Here is a 7,173-nt window from a genome sequence, read left to right on the forward strand (position 1 = left end):
TATCTCACTGGATGTACATTCTTTCGGAACGCTTCTGGTAAAATCAAACACTCTCAAAAAGAACACTTGTTTTTGTTCAAGCGGAGGTGGGCATGCCATCAGTACTGATCTGTCAGTCTGTTACTGACACCTCTTTTGCTGACATTTGACAGGAAACTTTTTTTAAAAAATGACGGACAAAGTGCTGACGGAAGTGGGTTTTTGTCCATCAGTGTAATCGTCACCAACCACTACGGACCTCTCTGTCTGTCAATGACGGACACCCGTTTCGCTGGCGACTGACACAAACACGCCCCGCCTGTTTCTTGTGTTTGTGTGTTTGTGTGCCTGGAATATACCCCCCACGAACCATGGGGGTTTACTGTAACTGTTGAAGAGATGATAGTCTGCATTCTGACTACCGTGCAGGTTCCCTTGAGCAAAGCATCAATACAACCCCCCAATGTCAGCTAAATGTATGCCCCATCTTTAATGTTCCCTATAATTTCCCATGCGTCTGAGCATTCCCACAAACTCCCTGAGCACTTCTTGGACCAAGGTGAGCAACATCAGACATGCACATTACGGCCAAACAATTATCACACCTGTCAAAACCTGAGATCATAACAAGTTACATGATATACTGTAGGTATGTTACACAAAAAAAAAAGTGAACACTTTTCATGCCATTTCAAGCTTGAAAAGTAGCAGCATCAAACAGCAGAATATACCAATTAAACAACCTCAGGTTGTACTACATTTATTGATAGAGGTTACTTTTCAGTCAGATGGTAGCGAGTTACATATTGATAGCGGAAATAAATGTTATGTTATCAGCCATTCCCACTGGAAATGCTTGATGTGCTGCTGTGCATAAGGTCCATAGAGAATGTCTAAAAAAATGACATATGAGGCGCACCTGTGACAGATCATTCATCATTAGTTACTTTAGTTAAGTACTGGTAGAGAGTGTTTAGATTTGTAATGTTAAAATGTTTCTTAAAATGGCCAGTTTTATGACAGCAACTGTTTGACCTTTCCATATCCATTGTTCTCATTGGCGAAAACCGGCTCTGATTCTTACACTACCGTTGCCCCGAGAGGTTTTACTTTACAAGTAATTTTTGGCATAATTAAAAAAAAAGTAGTGTTCACTTTGACCAATACAGAAACAAACTATTCTTAAACCCTTGAGTAAGTTATGGCTTACACTGCAGCAAGCGCTGGCCTCCTATGCCAAACCACAAGAGGAGGAGGATGAGGAGGGTGGGGGACCAGGGATGATGGTTGCAATAACACCAACTTGAAGACTTGTGTTTACACCAAAAAGGTTGGCTGTCTCAAACATGCTTTTGCCATTTGGCTTTTATTAACTGGAACAAAATACTTGCTTGTGTGAAAACAAGGTATTAAAACTCTGATGTGTTTCTTCTTATGGTAGTTGGCCTGTTGATGCTAGTAGGGCGATCTGCTTTGAGTTGTCTGTCTGGCTGGCTGGTAGTTGCACAGCAAGGCAACAGCTTTTGGAACAAATTGTGGCATGGGCTGAGTATAGAATTTGCAGCGTTATTTTGGCTGCTTAGAGCACTTATGCCTCATGTGTAAGAAAGAAAATCTTGGCTATGCCTGCGCGCGCACACACACACACACACACACACACACACACACACACTATTGAACCATTCTTGGCTGGTACAGACATGCGACATACAGCACAGTTTGGTAAATGTCTGTCTCCGCAGCTTAGCGAGAAAGAGAACACTGTGCGAATGTGTGTTTACATCTCAACTCCAATGCTGTGAACTTCATTTCACAGTAGCCAGATGGAGATTTAGCATGTGAACATGCACTCCGCAGTGATGAAAATACACATAGTGAAAGGGACTAAAAACAGAGTCTTAGCACACTGAGCAGGTCTGATGGCGAGCATCTTCCACATTTCCATGTACGCTTGAATAATAGCTCACTATGACCTGTCTAAATTGCATTTTACACTGGATCTAGTGGAGAATCAGATGTGCATCAAACACACATACCGATTAATTACATAACAGCTTGTCCATGAAATGTCTCTGACACACATCCCATGAATGAATTTGGAATTTCATTGGACAATCAGGCAGACACACTCACACACACACACCCATGCACAGACAGCACCCCTAGTCTTAAACACGCCCTGTGCAATTATGGTCAACCACATGTCCCACTGCCACCTTTATTTATAGGGTTACAAACACACTGGGGCTCACTGGGTGCTTTTCCCGGCACATTCCGGCATATTTGGATTGTTCTGTATGTGATATTTGGGGTTACAATGTGTGAGACAGGTATAAGGGGATTTTTTTTTTTTTTTAAAGGAAAGCCCCAGAAGTTCCCTGTCTTCGACCAGCTGTGCTTGTGTCCTTGTCTCTTGGGTTTGGGGAGTTCTGATCAAAATGGAGAGGAAGTCACCACAGGCTAACTTATCCAGACAGAACTTATGAAAAAAAACAGACAGTCAAGGTTTGGTCAGAATCAATATGGAAGGACAACCTCTGGCCACAAACCTCTGAGGACAGGGGACCCATAAGTCCAGTAGCCTTTAGGCATCAACCACAGTAGGCCAAGTCGGCCGTCATCTTGGAGATGCAGCAGAGTGGAAGCAAAGAGACGTGGGAGTTAACATGAAGTGAAAAGAGGAAACACGTGGACATGTATCAGTGTCGACGGATGAACTGAAAAAGCCGGCACACGGAACCGGATTACTTTATAAGGACAGATGAATCAGGTGAAAACAGCCACTGAATAAGATATGGTTTTCCAAATTCATATTCAAAATTCAACACCTTGATTTCCCTTCATGTCAAGTGGGCGAATTCTAGACTGTTGGCCAATGGCAGATTTACAAGTTTTACAAAGCTTCAAGTTAAAGAGAAACAGAACAGAAAAGAAGGGAATGGACTTTAATGTCACTGCTGCAGAAACAATAAAAAACTGTTGTGCAGCTCTTTGTTTCGCAGCATTGCAGTACAGAAAACCACCGTATATATTGTAATGAAAATGGACCGAATCACTCAACAGAACATTCCCTTTTTCAAATCTGAAAGCTTTGAGTTCATACCTTAAAATTCAAAGATTATAATGGTAAGCCTGGTGGAAGTACCCGGAACATTTTTCTCCGACGTTTCACCAGAGATATTCTACTGACAACTGATGTGAGGTACAGTAATGAGAACTGGTACCCTTTTCCAGTATTACTCTGACAGCATTTCCAGCCCTCCGCTTTACTTTTTTGAGCCAATTGAGCACATCTGCTTCACAAGTAAGGGAAACGTAAATGTACAGGATATCCTGTTGTTATTGAAACTCCCGCTTGAATGAAAGAGAAAAGACTCCGTGTAGGAGGGGGTGCTCATGTGTAATGCCTGCCGGTGGAAGCATGACACACGGTGGTGCTCTGGCGAAGGGCTGCTCAAGAACACATGAGCAGGTCATGTGTGTGTTTGCAGGCGTGTGAGTGATGTGGTGGAGAGGGCAGAGGGCTCATATTGAATGCAGGTGTGTCCTAAGGTGGGGATGGGGCAACAAAATGTGAACAGCAAAAGTAGTGTATTTGTACTGTATGCAGTACACGTGTTCACACATGCATTTCTAATCTATCTTGATATCTAAGATATCTGACCATTACACCTATGGGAACTGAGATTCAGTTTCTATTCCTTCACCATTTGTGAGATCAGAAGTCTGTGTGGGCAAGTTGACCGTGACCAAAATGGTTGCATATGCGACTTGTATCCAGCATGTTTGAGAATTTCGTCTCGTCGTTTTTGTGCAACTGCATGTTTACACACTTTCTCTGGCACAGGCACTGTATTAGATAGATTGTGGTTGGAATCCACCCTCTTTGTCACCCATTTCTGCATCGTGCCTACAAAGACCACTTTGGACTTGCACATAGTTCTATCCACACATACATTGGTACGTGTTCTATGCATGCGCATTAGTCCACACATCTCTGTCACGAAACATGCTGATTTATAATCCAAATGGCAACACCACCAAAGTGAAAGAAAAATGGAGCTCTTGTGTTTGTTTTAATGTTGGATGGGAGTAGCAGCACTCCTCAAAACAGGCGTCCATTGTTGGCGTTGTTCTTTGTAGCTCTGGTGCATGCGGGGGTGATGCAATTCAGTCTGCGCGGACTGCGGAACAATGATAAAATCGCCTCTGTCCCCTACATATAATTTAGTATGAATGGAGACGCCACCATCTCCAAAAGAGCGTGAGATCAACTAAGCCCGTACTACTGACAAAGAAGACCGTCCATTAACCTGCTTGGCCAATTGCCTGTGCAGGAAGTAGTGTGTGTTTAGAGTCAGTCAGTGAAGAGCCCTGAAATGGCAGCTTGCTCATAAATTACCATCACTATTGTGACCACTGAGTGAAATCAGTGCTTTTATAATGTCTCATTAAGATGAAATCTACTTTTTGCATGAGGATATTTTCATTAAAACGAGGCTCAATTAATTGAATTCCATGTACCCCTGAATCTGTTTTACAATGACTATGCCAATCTTTTGGATGTAATGCTGCTATTTGAATATCGTCTCGCTGTCCTTGCTAATGCAGGTAATGATAACACACATGAAGTATTTTAACTTCATCAACCGAGCAGAGGAGAAAAAATGCTTGGGAGCCTTTTCTCAATGGTTGGGTTTACCCGTGCGCCGTCCTCCAGAGATAATTTTGGGAGAGTAAGAGCGGCAGAAAGTTAGACAGTGTGCAGAGAGACTCAAACTAGCGAATAACTGTCAGGAGGCAGCCTGTCTCCTTCAATGCTAGGTGTTTGTGCTGACAAACGCACAAAGGCAACTACACGGGGGTGCACGGATCCATGAGTGCACGCACGTGCACGCGATGCTCTTTGTCTCTTTCCAGACGTGCAAACTGTCAGAACTGAAGCTCTAATATACAATCTACGTGTACCAGTCATTTGGCAAAGGGCGATTAACGATGCACCTTCAAACTCAAGTATCAGTGACAATGTCTCACATCCATCCATCACTGCATGTTGGCTCACAGAGCTAGGAACAGATTCCTTAAGCAGCAGGAGGATGAGAAAATACCCAAAGAGGGGTCAGTGCTTCGGTCAAGCCTCTGGCGGTGTGTGTTTGTGTGTGCGTGCGTGTCTGTGCGAAATGGAGATAGAGACAGAGGGAGGGTATCAAGGTGACATGTACGGGGGGGTCTGGATTTATTGCCCAATTCTACAGAGACAACTCAGACCAATGTCAATATTGACTGTCAACCACCCGTGGGCTTGGACGACATTACAGACTTCTGCGGGTTCTGGTGTAACTGGGGTGAGGGAAGGTGTGGACAAATTAAAATCCTACTTTCATCACACATTTGGCCATACACACACATGTCAAATACATATATAGCAGATTCCGTACGGGGGGGAATAGGTGGAGATGAGGAGACCTTACAGTGAACCCGAGATCACCTTGGAGCCACTGAAAAATTTCTGCGAGGAACAGCATTGTGCCAACAGCAATAGTAACTCCAAACAAGCCAGACAGCAGTACATGTCAGTGCCACTCAAGGGGAACTATGCTATGGCTATACACTAAACGATCCAGAGTTGAGTTGCACGTGTCTGGTCAGTTCCAACTGAAACTGTCCATTGCACATCCGCTGCTGTGTCTGTGGGATCTTTTCATATAAAGTTCCAGAGGATTCAGTGAACAAGGGCAGTTCAGACTAAACAAGTGGTCTGCCTGCAGTCCCACGGGGAGCTGCATGACAGAACCGGGATGAAGTACATAAAAATGCGGTAACATTTTGGATTCGTCTGAAGAACCAGAATCCCCCCAAGTCAAGCGGGTCCCCACTGAATTTGTTTACAAGACACAGTACTGTGGACATTTTGCACATTGTTTATGTCTCTCTGTACATTTTAAAGATATATAAACAGAGTTGTCAGTGGTTACAAAAAAATACAGTGGGCAAAGATTGAGGAGGTGGGGGGTGCAAGAAGAAGCGTCGCGATCATCTTGGAGGAACCGCTCCTTTGTTCTGATGCATTAATCTGCTTTTTTCTCGTTCCCAGACTCAATCTTTTGATCCGCTCTTGGATCATCCCCTTGATGATTCACTAACAGCAAAAGAAATTAAATACATCAGATTGATGAATATCCCCCTCTTCCCCATCTTTTTGCCACCCTTGCCTCCCTCCTCATCTCCTGACTCCCCTTGCCTCCCTCAGGCTTCCGTTCTTCAATAGATAAGCCGCCAATGCGTCCTTTATCGCTCCGCTCTCCATCTCTATCCATTTCCCTTCCTCTCTGCGTGGCTCTCTGTGCTGACTTTAATCCCAGCCTTGCGGTGGATGCGTGTCAGAGATGTAACTCCATTGTTTAACATGCTCCTCTGAGCCCCTCCCCACCTCAAATTCTGTCACTCGTGGGACCACATGCATATTCATCAGTTCCCAAAAACAAAAGGCAGATCACACTGTTTGTCATGTACAGCAACCGTCGCTATTCAACTCTCTCTCTTCTTTGCTGCTTCTGGTGGATTAGTGCATGTTAAACATATCTCAGACAAACAAATCCCAACTGTAGGCATTTAATCACAAAATAAAACAATCTGCAGTTTTGCTAACATGCAGGAAAATCTCTATACTTTTCCTCATACGAGGACATTGAGAAGCCTGGGAAAAAGCCCATGGTTTTGACCAGTAAAAAAAAAAACTGTAGAATATCAGTGTCTTTTTCCAGTGGTGTGAGATTCACATTGAAAATCCGGAGGTCAAAAACTGATAGGATAAGGCCATCTATCCATTGATTTTCTGTACCGCTTATCCTCATTAGGGTTGCGGGTGAGCTGGAGCCTATCCCTTATGACTCTGAGCGTACACGTGTACACACTTGACTTTTTGCCAGTCAATCGACAGACAAAACCAACTAATGAGCATCCATTGTCACATCCACACCTATGAACAATTTAGTCCTCAATTGACCTAATATGCATGATTCGGGCAGAGATTCAAAGTCAACAATAATTAAATTCCCTGTGAATTCAGAACAAATGTTTGTAATTTTGACACATCACAGAGAAGAGCATTAACATCCCTGCCGAATTTGAATAAACAAATCGCGAAGTATATGAAATGACGCTTCAACATCATCAACATTAGATGAACATTGG

This window comes from Filicampus tigris, chromosome 2 (genome assembly GCF_054856515.1).
Source record: "Filicampus tigris isolate MCC_2025a chromosome 2, RoL_Ftig_1.0, whole genome shotgun sequence".
Taxonomy (NCBI): domain Eukaryota; kingdom Metazoa; phylum Chordata; class Actinopteri; order Syngnathiformes; family Syngnathidae; genus Filicampus; species Filicampus tigris.